Source organism: Medicago sativa, chromosome 4, assembly GCF_051527215.1.
Source record: "Medicago sativa cultivar Bolivia chromosome 4, Bolivia_mono, whole genome shotgun sequence".
Taxonomy (NCBI): Eukaryota; Viridiplantae; Streptophyta; class Magnoliopsida; order Fabales; family Fabaceae; genus Medicago; species Medicago sativa.
Window position 1 is genome coordinate 84,000,626 of NC_140752.1, and position 20,144 is coordinate 84,020,769.

A 20,144-nucleotide genomic window follows, 5' to 3' on the forward strand; every position below is an offset into this window, starting at 1 on the left:
TAAACAACTCAGGATAAGACTCCTGCATCTTACTCTCCAACTCCCAAGTAAGACTTTCACCAGCTGCTCCTCCCCAAACAACTCTCACTAGAGGTATCTCCTTTCCTCGGGCATCCTCTGTTTGCCCTTGTCAGCAGGGACATTGTAAGGCTTCGGACGACTCTGCTGTCCTTTACCCCTACGGTCACTCATCACCTTGTAGTGAGCTTTCGTATCATCTTCATAGATTCTGCATCTGCTCACCAAAGCAGAAAAGTCACGGATCTGTTGGTAACCAATGGCTCGCTTAATATCAGCACGCAAACCATTCTCAAACTTTATGCACTTAGAAAATTCAGCATTGTCTCCAGTATAATGTGGATAGAACTGAGCCAACTCCACAAACTTGGCTGCATACTCTGTCACCGACATGTTTCCTTGCTTCAGCTCAAGGAACTCAATCTCTTTTCTTCCGCGAACATCCTCAGGGAAATATCTGTTTAGGAACTCTCTCCTAAACACAGCCCAAGTCACAACTGCATCACCTTGCTCTAATTCAGGTAAGAGACTCACCCACCAGTCATCAGCTTCCTCAGCTAGCATGTGCGTACCAAAACGTACCTTCTGGTCATCAGTACATTGCATAACCCTGAAAACTCTTTCAACCTCTTTGAGCCATGTCTGTGCTCCATCAGGGTCGTACCTTCCTTTGAAAGTAGGAGGATGATTCCTCAGAAAGGCTTCCAACATTCTTACATCAGCATTAACACCAGCACCAGCATTCTGTTGTTGTCCTATAGCTTGGGCCACAGCTTCCAATGCAGCAGCCACCGCAGCATCGTTTCTTCCAGCCATTCTATTTCTCTTATAACAGATAATATTCGCAGCCTCCAGGTCTCCACTCTACATAACAACAAAAATCAGCACAACTAAGACAATATAAATTGTCAAACAACTCTACATGGCTCGACACGACTCTACTAATTGGCCGGACGGACCGACCTGCCATGATACCAATTGTAACACCCCGTTTTCCCAACAGCGTAATATTAGTTAATTTAATCAGAGTAACCACACAACGGAGTGTCACACTGCTAATCAAAATTTCATAATAGAAAATTGTCTATTTATTTAAATACCAACATTTAAATTATCTTACAAACTGCAGCGGAATAATTCTTTAAAATATAAATTCAACCAAATTCAACATCAATAAAAATCTTGGCACAAAGGCCACAACATAATTCAACTTTATTCTAATAGCAAGTCTTTTCCAAAATATGTGATACATAAAAGAAATGAGAAGACACTCGCGACGATCCCCATCCTAATATGTATCAGAGCCCTAGACACTTGAGCCAATCAACCTACAAGCCATCATTACCTGCACATTACCCACGGTCGAGGCAACATATACGCAGAAGGGGTGAGAAACTTATCCAATAATAATAATATATAATTCATCAAATTAATGAAAATAACAATATATCACAACATGCATCATTAATAATGTATATAAGAATACATATAACAACAACATAATCATTTTCAGCAACAAGGTACAACAACAACAACAACATTATCCACAACGACACCGATAACTCGACAATTCGACAACGACAACAACTCGACAATGCTACAACGACAACAACAACCCAACAATGCTACGACAACAACAACTAATGCATCATGCAGGTGGTACCAATCTACGCGCGTTGAATGCTAAGCATTCCAGGGCATAAGCCCCCAACAAATTGGATGTTAAAGCATCCCAGGGCATAAGCCCCCAACAAGTGAATGATAAACATTCCAGGGCATGAGCCCCCAACAAATTGGATGGTTAAAGCATCCCAGGGCATAAGCCCCCAACAAGTGAATGATAAACATTCCAGGGCATGAGCCCCCAACGGGTGAATGATGAACATTCCAGGGCATAAGCCCCCAACAGATGTGAGTATGCAAATGGACTTCAACTTGTGTATATCAACATACAACTTCAACAACGACAACAACAACAACGACAACAACGTATGTGCCTAAAACAATTATGACACACTCCCCAACTTTGACATTAGACGATACAACAACTTCGACAATGGAACAACAACTTTTATTATACAAAAGTGCTTACACATACATTTCATATAGTACAACCTTCGATAATAATATATTCACTTCATAAACATGGCTTAATAAATCAAGGGAACCTATTAAAATAATTAGAATAGACCCCTAGCGCTCTAAACAAAATTCAGAAAATGGCCGCACAGGACCAGGGACGCTTTCGCGACAGAAGGACGCTTTCGCGTCCTCTACAAAAAGGGACAGGACGCTTTCGCGAGAGAAGCACGCTTTCGCGTCCAAAATGTCGTAACTCAGGATGAGGACGCTTTCTGCACGCTAAAGGGACGCTTTAGCGTCCTCGGCAAATGGGTAGGACGCTTTCGCGTAAAAAGGACGCTTTCGCGTCCTCCACAAAAATTTCTGGGCAGCTACAAGGTGTGGACGCTTTCTGGACGCTAATGCGACGCTTTCGCGTCCTGCTTCAGGTTTCAGAAAAATTGCGATTTCAACATAGTTTCACCCCAAAAATCCTAGCTTTGATCCCTTAATCACCCAAATTGGTTTACAAACATGTTTACAGGTTTAGTATACATCATAGGGGTAAAACAACCTATATTCATACAATTAAACAACATGTTTTATCATAAATCATCATCTAACATAACCTCTCAAACCCTAAACTCAAGAACAACAATTTCATAAATTTTCAAATTATATATCAAGATTATTGAAAGGAATCCCACCCTTACCTTAATTCAGCAACACCAAACGACAAGCTACCGCAATCGATTCCTTCCTAGCTCTTTCTTGGCCTCTTCTAGGTTTTCTCTCCAAAACCAGTTTTCTTCTAATGTTTTTACGTGAAAATGTTTCTCTCCCTTTTTCTTTCTTTTACTTCAAAAATATCTCTCTTTTCTTTTCTCACCCAACTCCCTTAATTTCTATTAATTTCCACTTAATTCCCATTAACCAAAAATAAATACTATTTCTATAATATTTCTATTTCTCATATTATTTCTATCAAATAATAACAACATTCATTTAAATAATACACAACCCCAATATTCATATAATAAAATAGCATCATAACATATTTCATATAAAATCATATAAAACATATATTTCACATAAAATCATATATATATATATATATATATATATATATATATATATATAGCAATTAAAGTCATATAAAAATATTCACACATCTACTAAAATATTAGAATAAAAATGGGGCGTTACAATCGGCAATGTCGGGTCTAATACATTCAGTGACATACCTAAGTATTGCCAATGATGCTCACATTTGTTTTTCTAACTCCATCTCAAGTGTTCTTACACTTGATCATAATATATGATTGCAAGTTTACGGTGAAATAATTACATTTCCTTAAGAACTTATTTTAGACCATACAAATAATTATCTAACTTACAGACCTTGTTTTCTTGTCCATGAATCGCAAAACTTTCAGGTTGTTTCATATAGATTTCTTCTTCTAGTTCACCATAAAAAGAGGCAACTTTCACATCCATTTGGAGTACTATCGAGTTATGAACGGCGGCTAAAGGGACTAGTACTCTTATGGATATGATTTTCGTGACTGGTGAATGAATGTCGAAGAAGTCTATATTTTTTCTCTTTGTCTAAAACCTTTGACTACAAGGAAAGCCTTGTATTCATCAACCGTACCATCAGGTTTTAGTTCCTTTTTCCAAAATTCAAATACAACCGATTGGTTTTGCAACTATGAGACAAGTCAACCAAGTGTCATGTTTTGTTAGACTCTAGAAAATTCATTTCATCGTTTATTGTTTTTGCCATAATTCATCATCCAATGAGGATATAACTTCTTTAAGGCTTAATGAATCTTCTTCCAATGTATAAACCAAGTTCATACTCTTTAGCAATTTTAGCTTTCTTACCTCCTTGAGGTTCTATAACATCTCGTATGATGTTTTCATAACGATTTCTAATTACATGAATGTGATTAGATATAGTGCCCCCACTAGTTCTTAATTTTTAGAAGGGAATTTAGTTTACCCCCACTAGTGTCCCCACTATTCTTTAATTTACAAGGGTACTTACTTCATAGAAATCAGCATCTTTTAATTCTATGATCACTTTAACATTTAGATCCTAAAACCTATATGCTTCGTTATTTATAACATACCTAATGAATACACATTCATAGGTTCTACTAGTGAGTTTAACTCTCTTGGGGTCCTGAAGCCAAATATAGTCCGGACAATCCCAAGTTCAAAAATAAGACAAGTTGGATTGTCTTTTCTTCAAAAATTTCTTAATTAGAATTTTAATTTTTGTTCTTAGACTTTGGTACTCTAGCCAACATAAATTTCAATTTTCGTTATAAAAATTGAACATTCAAGCATATCAATTTTATTTTCCAAAATATGATAAAAACATCATTTTATCATTTCTAATTTATGTGTCATCAAATTCACACATATCATAATTTATTATGTTTAGAGATTCATATTCTCTAAATTCTGATTTATATGAACTTTTGGTTCATATATCTTGACTGCAATAAATAATATTGTCTAATCATATAACTTTAGAATTAATTCCAAGTTACTCAAGTGTAAAATTAAACACTTGTTCGTGATCAATTTTGATATGTCAAATATTAAAATCACACAACTAATAAAATAGAAGGAGAATTTAATTTTGAACATACCATCAATAAAGTAATCTTTCCCAATAAGAAAACGAGTACAAGTCAATAGACTTGTTCTTATAGGATCAAAATCCTAAAACAATTGAGCAATGAGTTCACATATGTTCAAGCTCAATTTCATAAAGATATATATTTGCCTTAATTTACCAAATAAGACTTAATCACTGTGCTCGAACAGGAGGTTGGCTTAGTGAAGCAAGCACAGGATCCTTCTTATGTTGTAAGCTCATCCTTAAATTTAGAACCATTGCATCATTCACATTTGACATCGTTCAAGGGTCACACCGTACAAATTTTTTCCAATACTTGACAACCAATTTTTTATCCTACTCCGATCAGCTGCTTTCAGCAGTTACGACAAATATTTGTTTTTGTCAATTGTCAAGAATCAAGTAAAAAATTAAGGATGATGCATCAACACTTGTCGGTTCTATTCTCTTAACCAATAAAGTTATTTATTTGAAAGTAAATTTCAAACAAATTTCGAGTCACATATGTGAATTTTTTAGTGTTGTTGTTATAACAACAATCACTTCATTGTTTCAGTCGAAAGATGTATTCATATAGCTGATTTATCCTTCTTCTATTTAGGGACAATTGAACCTCAATAAGTAACTTCTTCGGTAGACATAGCATATCGAAACGTCTTAAAATTGTTGGTTTTGGATTTCCATACTGTTGTATTTGGATTTCCAAATTCTATTATCTACCGAAGTTGTTACTAGGTTGAGTCACGACCAGGTCGCTCTCTTTAAGACGTTTCGTGGCACTACCCAAAGTTGTGCAAGGTAGACTATCAACCACGCCGCCTCCAGGATAAAACAAGCCCAGCTACAACTGTGCGGTTAACTACTGCACCGTAGAAAACCGTTCGAGAATTACACCTTCAAATATGGTACTAAGACCACTCTTTAATACTGAAACCACTTTAATATGGTATTATTACCATTCTATTATGGTGCTAAGACCACTCAAATATGGTGTTTCCACCATTCTAACCTTTAAGTTCTCCAAAGTATCAATATGGCACTACGACCACTCAAATATGGTGTTACCGCCATTTCTCCTCAAATATACATATTGAATAATTTTTTATATATACCGTTAAGATCATTCTTGATTCCGACGGGACATTGTTTATTCCAAATAGGGACTATGATCTTAAAAGTACTCTTTATTCCGAAGGGACATATATTATCGAAGGGACTATGAACTTAAGACCATTCTTAATTCCGAAGGGACATTAAACCGAAAAGGGACTATGGTCTTAAGAACACTCTTAATTCCGAAGGGACAGAAAGGAGTAGAAAAAGGAGAAGGACTTGTTAAACACGTCGAAGGAGGGAGAAGAGATGAAAGACTCGTCAACACAAGTCAAAAAAGGGAGAAGAGAGAAAGAGTTCCCGACAACTCGATGAAACTCTTTGGTGTGTGGAATGCACTGTGTGAGCTCTCTATTTATAGAGAAAATTCACAACTAATAAGTGAGAAACTTTCGGAACAAGTAATATGAGAAACTTTGGGAACAAGTAACATATTACTTTGCGATTAAGTAATTCACATATTAGATCTAGTACAAAAAATATCTTAATTGAGTACTAAAATATATTAAATTTAGTACAAAAATATATCATATTATGTACCAAAATATTTTTAGCAAAACTTGGAGACTAAGAAAGCACTTTCCAATAATGATTAAATTAATTATTTAATTTATCATTTCCAAATAATAAAATATATATCACTATATATTTTTTTCTCTAGTGCTTATGTACCCCCATTAATTAGAGGTACACCCCCACTATATAAACACTACTAATGTGTGTGTTCCATCCGATGTGGGACTTCCACTTTTTTCAATTCACACAACACTAGTTCTACCCAACATGGGAATTTGTGTTTAGTCTTTTTTACTCAATTTCCACACATGTTCCAACGATCCCCCACTTGAATTTAAAAAATGGTTTCAGAAATAACGTCAAAGACGTCTCCATAAGATTTGCTAGTAAACAAAGGTGTCGCCTACAACTTGAACCTTTGCATAGCGAGTAAAATTCTGATTAACAAGAGTTGCTTACAGCATTGAAATCTATCTCAGAGATAGAACCCACACACAAACCTTTTCATAAGGTGTATTCTAAAAGCCCGTGCGTTTATGGCCTTGCACGTGTATCCCAGTTTTAACGAACGCTCTAGGTATTCTGCCCCGAATCCCATAGGAACCGGCCCTTAGTTCCACATTCGTATAGGTGAGTCTATCAAGAGTACTCATGTAGCTATGTACTCCACTCCAAATAGAGTATAGATCTCATTAAGAGTTTATATTATCTCATCCTTCTATCGCTCCAGGAATCATGCTTTCTTACTTTTAACATAGCACGTTCTATCACTTGTGACTTGTTATTACCCATTAAACCTATTTCTTGGGATCTCCAGTCATGTAGGTCGGGTTACCATCACTTGTGACCTTTGGGCATTAGTCTCATCCTATTGGATGTGTTTAGGACTTTCTTTTTAGTAATTCCTTTCGTCAAAGGATTGACTAATTCTTTATCAGTACGTACATGATCTACTTTAACCGTTCCTTTTGAGAGTAGCTAGCTCTCTAATCCTTTATGTGTTCATGCCTTAATTATCCTCTCTAACGATTCTCAATTTTTGTAATAGCTGCAGACTATCACAATGATTTAACACTTCTGGAAACGGTTTTATCCACTAAGGGATCTCAATTAGCAAGCATCTTGTCAACTTGCTTCTCCACTAGTTTTCTCTAGTGTTCTCATCTCAGATTCATTCCATAGTGGACTGAGTCAATATCATTTGTTTTAACAAACAACTCCTCTAGTGATGCTCAATATGCAAACACTAGTCGCTAAATATTCATCTGAAAGATGTTCTATTTTATATCTTGTACCATTTAAGTACAATAGGTTACTCCTAGTGAAGTAATCCTAAAGTCATAGTCTTCTTAAGGCACCTCATGACTCTTTCTATAGCATGACAATGCTTCTCATCCGTCTACTAGTAAACTTGCACAAGAGTTTTACGACATCGGCAATGTCGGGTCTAATACATTCAGTGACATACCTAAGTATTGCCAATGATGCTCACATTTGTTTTTCTAACTCCATCTCAAGTGTTCTTACACTTGATCATAATATATGATTGCAAGTTTACGGTGAAATAATTACATTTCCTTAAGAACTTATTTTAGACCATACAAATAATTATCTAACTTACAGACCTTGTTTTCTTGTCCATGAATCGCAAAACTTTCAGGTTGTTTCATATAGATTTCTTCTTCTAGTTCACCATAAAAAGAGGCAACTTTCACATCCATTTGGAGTACTATCGAGTTATGAACGGCGGCTAAAGGGACTAGTACTCTTATGGATATGATTTTCGTGACTGGTGAATGAATGTCGAAGAAGTCTATATTTTTTCTCTTTGTCTAAAACCTTTGACTACAAGGAAAGCCTTGTATTCATCAACCGTACCATCAGGTTTTAGTTCCTTTTTCCAAAATTCAAATACAACCGATTGGTTTTGCAACTATGAGACAAGTCAACCAAGTGTCATGTTTTGTTAGACTCTAGAAAATTCATTTCATCGTTTATTGTTTTTGCCATAATTCATCATCCAATGAGGATATAACTTCTTTAAGGCTTAATGAATCTTCTTCCAATGTATAAACCAAGTTCATACTCTTTAGCAATTTTAGCTTTCTTACCTCCTTGAGGTTCTATAACATCTCGTATGATGTTTTCATAACGATTTCTAATTACATGAATGTGATTAGATATAGTGCCCCCACTAGTTCTTAATTTTTAGAAGGGAATTTAGTTTACCCCCACTAGTGCCCCCACTATTCTTTAATTTACAAGGGTACTTACTTCATAGAAATCAGCATCTTTTAATTCTATGATCACTTTAACATTTAGATCCTAAAACCTATATGCTTCGTTATTTATAACATACCTAATGAATACACATTCATAGGTTCTACTAGTGAGTTTAACTCTCTTGGGGTCCTGAAGCCAAATATAGTCCGGACAATCCCAAGTTCAAAAATAAGACAAGTTGGATTGTCTTTTCTTCAAAAATTTCTTAATTAGAATTTTAATTTTTGTTCTTAGACTTTGGTACTCTAGCCAACATAAATTTCAATTTTCGTTATAAAAATTGAACATTCAAGCATATCAATTTTATTTTCCAAAATATGATAAAAACATCATTTTATCATTTCTAATTTATGTGTCATCAAATTCACACATATCATAATTTATTATGTTTAGAGATTCATATTCTCTAAATTCTGATTTATATGAACTTTTGGTTCATATATCTTGACTGCAATAAATAATATTGTCTAATCATATAACTTTAGAATTAATTCCAAGTTACTCAAGTGTAAAATTAAACACTTGTTCGTGATCAATTTTGATATGTCAAATATTAAAATCACACAACTAATAAAATAGAAGGAGAATTTAATTTTGAACATACCATCAATAAAGTAATCTTTCCCAATAAGAAAACGAGTACAAGTCAATAGACTTGTTCTTATAGGATCAAAATCCTAAAACAATTGAGCAATGAGTTCACATATGTTCAAGCTCAATTTCATAAAGATATATATTTGCCTTAATTTACCAAATAAGACTTAATCACTGTGCTCGAACAGGAGGTTGGCTTAGTGAAGCAAGCACAGGATCCTTCTTATGTTGTAAGCTCATCCTTAAATTTAGAACCATTGCATCATTCACATTTGACATCGTTCAAGGGTCACACTGTACAAATTTTTTCCAATACTTGACAACCAATTTTTTATCCTACTCCGATCAGCTGCTTTCAGCAGTTACGACAAATATTTGTTTTTGTCAATTGTCAAGAATCAAGTAAAAAATTAAGGATGATGCATCAACACTTGTCGGTTCTATTCTCTTAACCAATAAAGTTATTTATTTGAAAGTAAATTTCAAACAAATTTCGAGTCACATATGTGAATTTTTTAGTGTTGTTGTTATAACAACAATCACTTCATTGTTTCAGTCGAAAGATGTATTCATATAGCTGATTTATCCTTCTTCTATTTAGGGACAATTGAACCTCAATAAGTAACTTCTTCGGTAGACATAGCATATCGAAACGTCTTAAAATTGTTGGTTTTGGATTTCCATACTGTTGTATTTGGATTTCCAAATTCTATTATCTACCGAAGTTGTTACTAGGTTGAGTCACGACCAGGTCGCTCTCTTTAAGACGTTTCGTGGCACTACCCAAAGTTGTGCAAGGTAGACTATCAACCACGCCGCCTCCAGGATAAACCAAGCCCAGCTACAACTGTGCGGTTAACTACTGCACCGTAGAAAACCGTTCGAGAATTACACCTTCAAATATGGTACTAAGACCACTCTTTAATACTGAAACCACTTTAATATGGTATTATTACCATTCTATTATGGTGCTAAGACCACTCAAATATGGTGTTTCCACCATTCTAACCTTTAAGTTCTCCAAAGTATCAATATGGCACTACGACCACTCAAATATGGTGTTACCGCCATTTCTCCTCAAATATACATATTGAATAATTTTTTATATATACCGTTAAGATCATTCTTGATTCCGACGGGACATTGTTTATTCCAAATAGGGACTATGATATTAAAAGTACTCTTTATTCCGAAGGGACATATATTATCGAAGGGACTATGAACTTAAGACCATTCTTAATTCCGAAGGGACATTAAACCGAAAAGGGACTATGGTCTTAAGAACACTCTTAATTCCGAAGGGACAGAAAGGAGTAGAAAAAGGAGAAGGACTTGTTAAACACGTCGAAGGAGGGAGAAGAGATGAAAGACTCGTCAACACAAGTCAAAAAAGGGAGAAGAGAGAAAGAGTTCCCGACAACTCAATGAAACTCTTTGGTGTGTGGAATGCACTGTGTGAGCTCTCTATTTATAGAGAAAATTCACAACTAATAAGTGAGAAACTTTCGGAACAAGTAATATGAGAAACTTTGGGAACAAGTAACATATTACTTTGCGATTAAGTAATTCACATATTAGATCTAGTACAAAAAATATCTTAATTGAGTACTAAAATATATTAAATTTAGTACAAAAATATATCATATTATATACCAAAATATTTTTAGCAAAACTTGGAGACTAAGAAAGCACTTTCCAATAATGATTAAATTAATTATTTAATTTATCATTTCCAAATAATAAAATATATATCACTATATATTTTTTTCTCTAGTGCTTATGTACCCCCATTAATTAGAGGTACACCCCCACTATATAAACACTACTAATGTGTGTGTTCCATCCGATGTGGGACTTCCACTTTTTTCAATTCACACAACACTAGTTCTACCCAACATGGGAATTTGTGTTTAGTCTTTTTTACTCAATTTCCACACATGTTCCAACAATCCCCCACTTGAATTTAAAAAATGGTTTCAGAAATAACGTCAAAGACGTCTCCATAAGATTTGCTAGTAAACAAAGGTGTCGCCTACAACTTGAACCTTTGCATAGCGAGTAAAATTCTGATTAACAAGAGTTGCTTACAGCATTGAAATCTATCTCAGAGATAGAACCCACACACAAACCTTTTCATAAGGTGTATTCTAAAAGCCCGTGCGTTTATGGCCTTGCACGTGTATCCCAGTTTTAACGAACGCTCTAGGTATTCTGCCCCGAATCCCATAGGAACCGGCCCTTAGTTCCACATTCGTATAGGTGAGTCTATCAAGAGTACTCATATAGCTATGTACTCCACTCCAAATAGAGTATAGATCTCATTAAGAGTTTCTATTATCTCATCCTTCTATCGCTCCAGGAATCATGCTTTCTTACTTTTAACATAGCACGTTCTATCACTTGTGACTTGTTATTACCCATTAAACCTATTTCTTGGGATCTCCAGTCATGTAGGTCGGGTTACCATCACTTGTGACCTTTGGGCATTAGTCTCATCCTATTGGATGTGTTTAGGACTTTCTTTTTAGTAATTCCTTTCGTCAAAGGATTGACTAATTCTTTATCAGTACGTACATGATCTACTTTAACCGTTCCTTTTGAGAGTAGCTAGCTCTCTAATCCTTTATGTGTTCATGCCTTAATTATCCTCTCTAACGATTCTCAATTTTTGTAATAGCTGCAGACTATCACAATGATTTAACACTTCTGGAAACGGTTTTATCCACTAAGGGATCTCAATTAGCAAGCATCTTGTCAACTTGCTTCTCCACTAGTTTTCTCTAGTGTTCTCATCTCAGATTCATTCCATAGTGGACTGAGTCAATATCATTTGTTTTAACAAACAACTCCTCTAGTGATGCTCAATATGCAAACACTAGTCGCTATATATTCATCTGAATGTTGTTCTATTTTATATCTTGTACCATTTAAGTACAATAGGTTACTCCTAGTGAAGTAATCCTAAAGTCATAGTCTTCTTAAGGCACCTCATGACTCTTTCTATAGCATGACAATGCTTCTCATCCGTCTACTAGTAAACTTGCACAAGAGTTTTACGACATCGGCAATGTCGGGTCTAATACATTCAGTGACATACCTAAGTATTGCCAATGATGCTCACATTTGTTTTTCTAACTCCATCTCAAGTGTTCTTACACTTGATCATAATATATGATTGCAAGTTTACGGTGAAATAATTACATTTCCTTAAGAACTTATTTTAGACCATACAAATAATTATCTAACTTACAGACCTTGTTTTCTTGTCCATGAATCGCAAAACTTTCAGGTTGTTTCATATAGATTTCTTCTTCTAGTTCACCATAAAAAGAGGCAACTTTCACATCCATTTGGAGTACTATCGAGTTATGAACGGCGGCTAAAGGGACTAGTACTCTTATGGATATGATTTTCGTGACTGGTGAATGAATGTCGAAGAAGTCTATATTTTTTCTCTTTGTCTAAAACCTTTGACTACAAGGAAAGCCTTGTATTCATCAACCGTACCATCAGGTTTTAGTTCCTTTTTCCAAAATTCAAATACAACCGATTGGTTTTGCAACTATGAGACAAGTCAACCAAGTGTCATGTTTTGTTAGACTCTAGAAAATTCATTTCATCGTTTATTGTTTTTGCCATAATTCATCATCCAATGAGGATATAACTTCTTTAAGGCTTAATGAATCTTCTTCCAATGTATAAACCAAGTTCATACTCTTTAGCAATTTTAGCTTTCTTACCTCCTTGAGGTTCTATAACATCTCGTATGATGTTTTCATAACGATTTCTAATTACATGAATGTGATTAGATATAGTGCCCCCACTAGTTCTTAATTTTTAGAAGGGAATTTAGTTTACCCCCACTAGTGTCCCCACTATTCTTTAATTTACAAGGGTACTTACTTCATAGAAATCAGCATCTTTTAATTCTATGATCACTTTAACATTTAGATCCTAAAACCTATATGCTTCGTTATTTATAACATACCTAATGAATACACATTCATAGGTTCTACTAGTGAGTTTAACTCTCTTGGGGTCCTGAAGCCAAATATAGTCCGGACAATCCCAAGTTCAAAAATAAGACAAGTTGGATTGTCTTTTCTTCAAAAATTTCTTAATTAGAATTTTAATTTTTGTTCTTAGACTTTGGTACTCTAGCCAACATAAATTTCAATTTTCGTTATAAAAATTGAACATTCAAGCATATCAATTTTATTTTCCAAAATATGATAAAAACATCATTTTATCATTTCTAATTTATGTGTCATCAAATTCACACATATCATAATTTATTATGTTTAGAGATTCATATTCTCTAAATTCTGATTTATATGAACTTTTGGTTCATATATCTTGACTGCAATAAATAATATTGTCTAATCATATAACTTTAGAATTAATTCCAAGTTACTCAAGTGTAAAATTAAACACTTGTTCGTGATCAATTTTGATATGTCAAATATTAAAATCACACAACTAATAAAATAGAAGGAGAATTTAATTTTGAACATACCATCAATAAAGTAATCTTTCCCAATAAGAAAACGAGTACAAGTCAATAGACTTGTTCTTATAGGATCAAAATCCTAAAACAATTGAGCAATGAGTTCACATATGTTCAAGCTCAATTTCATAAAGATATATATTTGCCTTAATTTACCAAATAAGACTTAATCACTGTGCTCGAACAGGAGGTTGGCTTAGTGAAGCAAGCACAGGATCCTTCTTATGTTGTAAGCTCATCCTTAAATTTAGAACCATTGCATCATTCACATTTGACATCGTTCAAGGGTCACACTGTACAAATTTTTTCCAATACTTGACAACCAATTTTTTATCCTACTCCGATCAGCTGCTTTCAGCAGTTACGACAAATATTTGTTTTTGTCAATTGTCAAGAATCAAGTAAAAAATTAAGGACGATGCATCAACACTTGTCGGTTCTATTCTCTTAACCAATAAAGTTATTTATTTGAAAGTAAATTTCAAACAAATTTCGAGTCACATATGTGAATTTTTTAGTGTTGTTGTTATAACAACAATCACTTCATTGTTTCAGTCGAAAGATGTATTCATATAGCTGATTTATTCATATAGCTGATTTATCCTTCTTGTATTTAGGGACAATTGAACCTCAATAAGTAACTTCTTCGACAGACATAGCATATCGAAACGTCTTAAAATTGTTGGTTTTGGATTTCCATACTGTTGTATTTGGATTTCCAAATTCTATTATCTACCGAAGTTGTTACTAGGTTGAGTCACGACCAGGTCGCTCTCTTTAAGACGTTTCGTGGCACTACCCAAAGTTGTGTAAGGTAGACTATCAACCACGCCGCCTCCAGGATAAAACAAGCCCAGCTACAACTGTGCGGTTAACTACTGCACCGTAGAAAACCGTTCGAGAATTACACCTTCAAATATGGTACTAAGACCACTCTTTAATACTGAAACCACTTTAATATGGTATTATTACCATTCTATTATGGTGCTAAGACCACTCAAATATGGTGTTTCCACCATTCTAACCTTTAAGTTCTCCAAAGTATCAATATGACACTACGACCACTCAAATATGGTGTTACCACCATTTCTCCTCAAATATACATATTGAATAATTTTTTATATATACCGTTAAGATCATTCTTGATTCCGACGGGACATTGTTTATTCCAAATAGGGACTATGATCTTAAAAATACTCTTTATTCCGAAGGGACATATATTATCGAAGGGACTATGAACTTAAGACCATTCTTAATTCCAAAGGGACATTAAACCGAAAAGGGACTATGGTCTTAAGAACACTCTTAATTCCGAAGGGACAGAAAGGAGTAGAAAAAGAAGAAGGACTTGTTAAACAAGTCGAAGGAGGGAGAAGAGATGAAAGACTCGTCAACACAAGTCAAAAAAGGGAGAAGAGAGAAAGAGTTCCCGACAACTCAATGAAACTCTTTGGTGTGTGGAATGCACTGTGTGAGCTCTCTATTTATAGAGAAAATTCACAACTAACAAGTGAGAAACTTTCGGAACAAGTAATATGAGAAACTTTGGGAACAAGTAACATATTACTTTGCGATTAAGTAATTCACATATTAGATCTAGTACAAAAAATATCTTAATTGAGTACTAAAATATATTAAATTTAGTACAAAAATATATCATATTATGTACCAAAATATTTTTAGCAAAACTTGGGGACTAAGAAAGCACTTTCCAATAATGATTAAATTAATTATTTAATTTATCATTTTCAAATAATAAAATATATATCAATATATATTTTTTCTCTAGTGCTTATGTACCCCCATTAATTAGAGGTACACCCCCACTATATAAACACTACTAATGTGTGTGTTCCATCCGATGTGGGACTTCCACTTTTTTCAATTCACACAACACTAGTTCTACCCAACATGGGAATTTGTGTTTAGTCTTTTTTACTCAATTTCCACACATGTTCCAACAGAATCATGTATGCGACCTAGGAGAACAACATGAAGCAACACAAGATGCCTCAGTTTCGATTTCAAGTTCGAATCATATCATTGTTCATAAGATTCACTGGTAAAGGCCTGAAGCAAGGGGGCTAAATGTAAAACCCCATTTTCCCAACATAAAAATTTCTTAATAAAAATCAGAGTTTGACAACTTAAACGGAATGCTACGCTTCTTAAAAATCATAAATGGAATAAATAATAATTTATCCTTCAAAATCCAACAATGTAATATCTAAAACTTCGCAGCGGAAATTATTTCAACATCTAAAATAGTCTTTGGCACAAGGGCTAATTCATGAAAACTTCTCAAATAATACGTAAGGAACAGAAAGCAATAACAAATTCCCATCTCGTTACGTATCAGAGCACCTAAGACACACTTGTGACGAGTCCACTTACGACCGCAACTAATCTTGGTTACCTGCAAGTTACTCATACGAAGAGCAACATTTTCAAGCAGAAGGGGTGAGATTTCACAAACAATAATATTAAGCTCATAAATCATAAATTACATTTAACAATATAGACATCTTATAATTTAACAATTATAATCAAATACATAGACATCATCATTTCATCTTAGCAATATATCATCATATAGCAGTCACAATCATCGTCACATATCATCATACTAAAAGGCATCACAAAGTAATTCGTTAAAACATCACAACTTAACAACTTGACTTGACAATGCATCTAGACTCGACTATGCAACTCTTAACGTCTTAAACCATCTTTGATCATCATGAAAATGCAAATGCATGTGGTACCAATCTAGGGCATAAGCCCTCATCGTCGTTGAGCAAAAGCTCCAGGGCATAAGCCCTCATCGTCGTTGAGCAAAAGCTCCAGGGCATAAGCCCTCATTTTTAAATGAGTATGCATGGACTCAACATCTTACGTCTTAGAAACTTCATGAACATCTTACAACTCTTTGACTTAGACCGACATTTACATCTTAATAAAGATTAACAACAACATATGCAACACTTATAAATTCATTTCATATCAGCATCACAACATAACAATATCAAATGATAATAATAGCATCTTAAGCATCACATCAACATAAGCATCATAATAACACATAATGCATATATGATTATATATATCATCAGTAACAACATTAAATCATCTTATAATAACTTCACAGATCATCATTAATATTATATTCAAACATCAACAATTCATCATATAACATCGTATTCAAACATCAACAATTCATCATATATCATCGTATTCAAGTATCAACAATTCATCATGCATCTTTGTAAGAACATAAATAATCATGCACAACATATTTTCATGTCAAACCAAGGCTACTGGAAAGATATCACAATTATCAACAACTTTCATGTTTACAACAAAGATCAATTCAAAACAGAAACATATGAACAAAACGCAAAAACATGAAACAGAGAATGTTGTCACTATGCAATTTTGCTAAGACCTCCTTGTAGTATTTTCATCGTAACTCAAAGACCAAACATCATTTTCACGTCAAACCAAAGCCACTGGAAGGCTAACAAAATTATCTAAAACTTTCATGTTTACGCCTAAGACCAATTCTGTACCGATCAATACCAGTTTTCATTTTAAATTCGGAAAAGTTGTGTTGAAAGTCCATAAAAATTCACTGTGACCTACGTGCAGTAATTTGACCATAACTCAAGTTCTATAAATCTTTTTGAAGTCAAACCAACGGCATTAGAAAGCTAACATCCATACCTACAACTTTCGTGCTTACACCTAAAGCCAATTCAAAACTGAAATGTGTGAAAAAGATGCAAAAACAAGAAACAGAGACTACTGTCAGAGATAGCTCTCGGGAAAACTCGATTTTTCATCCCAAAATCCCAAAATAACAAATATATTTCTACACTAAATAACATATATATTATACTAGTAAATATCAGCGTATAACATAACAAAATATCACTCATCAAAATAAGTCGACTAAATTATAAAAAGACATTTAATCTCAATAAAATAATAAATAATAAAAGTAGGGTGTAACACCCCGTTTTCCCAACATAAAAATTCGTAATAAATCAGAGTATTTAAATCATAAACGGAATGTCACATACTACTTGAAAGTCATAAACTAGATAATTAACATTTATCCCTCAAAATTCAACATCATAAAATCTGAACTCCGCAGCGGAAAGTAGTTCAACATAATAGAAGTCTTTGGCACGCAGGCCTCATCAGAAAAATCTCATAAGTTCTGATTCAATATTTATTCATAAAAAGTTCATAAATGACACGTAAGGAATAGAAGTAAAAGCAAGCCCCATCCCGTTACGTATCAGAGCACCTAGACACAGTGTGAGGAGTCCACTCACAACCGCCACTCGTCTTTATTACCTGCAAGTTACCCATACGAAGGGCAACATTTTCAAGCAGAAGGGGTGAGATGTCACAGTCAACAAATTAAACATATAATTCATCAAAATGCATTTAACAACATAAAACATCATTATCATATCAAACATTTATCACTTAGAATCTTATCAAATCATAATCAAATATCATCTTTAATTCATAAGCAAATATCATCTTTAAAACATAAGCAAATATCATCTTAAAAAAATAAGCAAATTTCATCTTAAAATCATCAGACATCTTATTCAACTCAACACTTGACTCGACGATGTGACTCAACTTGACAATGCAACTCTTAACATCTTAAACCTTCGTAAAAACTTCTTGATATGCAAATGCATGAGGTACCATTCAGAGCATCAAGCCCCCAACATATATGAGCGTAAATAGGCTCTTCAACAAAGTGAGCAAAAGCTGCCGGGCCTCAAGTGTAACACCCTATTTTCCCAACGTAAAAATTTCATAATAAAAATCAGAGTAATTCAACTTAAACGGAATGTCACATTCTTTTTCTAAAAACATAAACTAAATAAATAAATATTTATCCTTCAAAATCCAATATCATATTATTTTAAACTTCGCAGCGGAATAATTTCAACAACTTAAATAATCTTTGGCACAAGGGCCTCAATATAAAATCTCATAAAACTTAGTTCAACATCAATTCTGGAAAGATTCATAAAGTAATACGTAAGGAACAGAAAGTAAAGACATAATCCCATCCCGTTACGTATCAAAGCACCTAAGACACACTTGTGAGGAGTCCACTCATGACCGCAACTAATCTTGGTTACCTGCAAGTTACCCATACGAAGAGCAACATTTTCAAGCAAAGGGGTGAGATTTCTCAAACAATAATATTAAGTATATAAATCATCATTTACATTTAACATCACAAACTTCATATAATTCAACAATTATATTCAAATACATAGTTAACATCAACTCATCTTAGCAATATATCATCATATAACAGTCACAATCATCGTCACATAACATCATACAAATATTTCATCATTAGATTACTTCGTTAAAACATCACAACTTAACAACTTGACTCGACAATGCAACTCAAATCAACTATGCAACTCTTACTCATCGTAAATCATCTTGATATGCAAATGCATGTGGTACCAATCCAGGGCATCAAGCCCTCAACATAATTGAGCGTAAAAAGGCTCCAGGGCATCAAGCCCCCAACATATTCCCCAACAGATTTGAGCGTAAAAAGGCTCCAGGGCATCAAGCCCCCAACATAATTGAGCAAAAGCTCCAGGGCATCAAGCCCTCAACTTTGAATGAGTATGCATGGACTCAACATCTTACGTCTTAGAACTTCATGAACATCTTGTAACTCCTTGACTTAGACCGACACTTACATCTTAAATAAGACTCAGCAGTATATGCAGCATATAAATAATTCATCTCATATCAGCATCATAGTACAACAACATCAAATGATAATCAACATCTTAAACATTGCATCATCATAAGCATCATAATTAACACATATAGTGCATAAATAATAATATCACATCTTTATATAACACTGAAGGAAAATCAAATACAACAGAAGGGAGTAGAAGCAGCGGAATAATTTCGATTTTCTTTCCTTGGATCATTACGAAATTCAAACATGAATCAGTGATTCGATTGTTACCTCGAAGTGTGAAATCTGAAAGCTGAAAACTGGAAACTGGAATCTCGATCACAGCCAAGCAAGCAGCAAGCAGCAAAGCCTCTAGCAAGTCCACACGAACAGTGCTCCTCCAAAACTCGGTGCTAGCCAAGGAATCAGAAGTGCAGAGAAGAGGGTTGCTTCAAAACGTGCAACCAAAAACTTCAGCACTAGGGTTCTATTTATAGAACTTCTAGTGTGCTCTGCAAGTCAGAAGTCACTATTGGGCTTCATTAAGCCCAACAACGAGTTTAGTAGTTTTGCTAACTAATTAGCGTCATTTACTAAACGCACCCCTTTATGTAAGTCATACTTATATATTTCTCTTTTGACTGTTCTTT

General features: G+C 34.3%; 1 long non-coding RNA gene across 1 annotated transcript; it reads right to left on the reverse strand.

Annotated features, from left to right (window-relative positions):
• Positions 1 to 1,077: 1,077 nt before the first annotated feature.
• Positions 1,078 to 3,142, reverse strand: LOC146932901 (uncharacterized). The gene is made up of 2 exons (XR_015008409.1): positions 2,793 to 3,142; positions 1,078 to 1,363 (listed from the first exon to the last, which is right to left on the reverse strand). It is a non-coding gene; the product is annotated as an uncharacterized LOC146932901 (long non-coding RNA).
• Positions 3,143 to 20,144: the final 17,002 nt, after the last annotated feature.